This window comes from Microtus ochrogaster, unplaced genomic scaffold (genome assembly GCF_000317375.1).
Source record: "Microtus ochrogaster isolate Prairie Vole_2 unplaced genomic scaffold, MicOch1.0 UNK44, whole genome shotgun sequence".
Lineage (NCBI taxonomy): Eukaryota > Metazoa > Chordata > Mammalia > Rodentia > Cricetidae > Microtus > Microtus ochrogaster.
Window position 1 is genome coordinate 1,420,202 of NW_004949142.1, and position 614 is coordinate 1,420,815.

The following is a 614-nucleotide window of genomic DNA, read 5'->3' on the forward strand; positions in this document are numbered from 1 at the left end:
GCTGGAACTTAATCAGCAGGCAGTGGGAAGCCGTTAACACTTTTGAGTAAGAGAGATCAGCACATAGCCCGTCATAGTGGTGCACCCTTTAATCTCAGCTCTAGGGAGGTAGAAGCAGGTAGATCTCTGTACATTCAAGGCCAGCCTGGTCTGCATATCAAGTTCCAGAACAGCCAGAGCTATATTACTGAAAGCCTGTCTCAAACAAAAAAAAAAACAACAAAAACAAACAAAAAGAAAAAAGAAAAGATTGACACAGAAAAGGAAGCAGGAGAAAAGGAAGAGAGACAAAGGGAAGTTCCAAACACAAAGGGAACTGCTTGACAAACAAGTCAGTGTGGCTTGGCACGAAAAGAGGCAATGAAGATGGGGGGGGGGGGCACTGGCAGTGATGTCATTAACATAGAACAAAGTAGAGATGGAGCCGCCAGTGGCCAGAGAGCTAGAGGACAGAAGCGTTCTCTGGGTCAGTTCTAGTTTGGAGCTCAGGATGAAAGTCGCTTCTGAAGGTGTCAATTTAGAAATCAACAGCAAGGAGAAGACAACAGAAGAGGCAAAGGAACTGAAACAGTGCATCCAAAGCCAACAGAATCTGCAGGATCTTCTCCCCAATG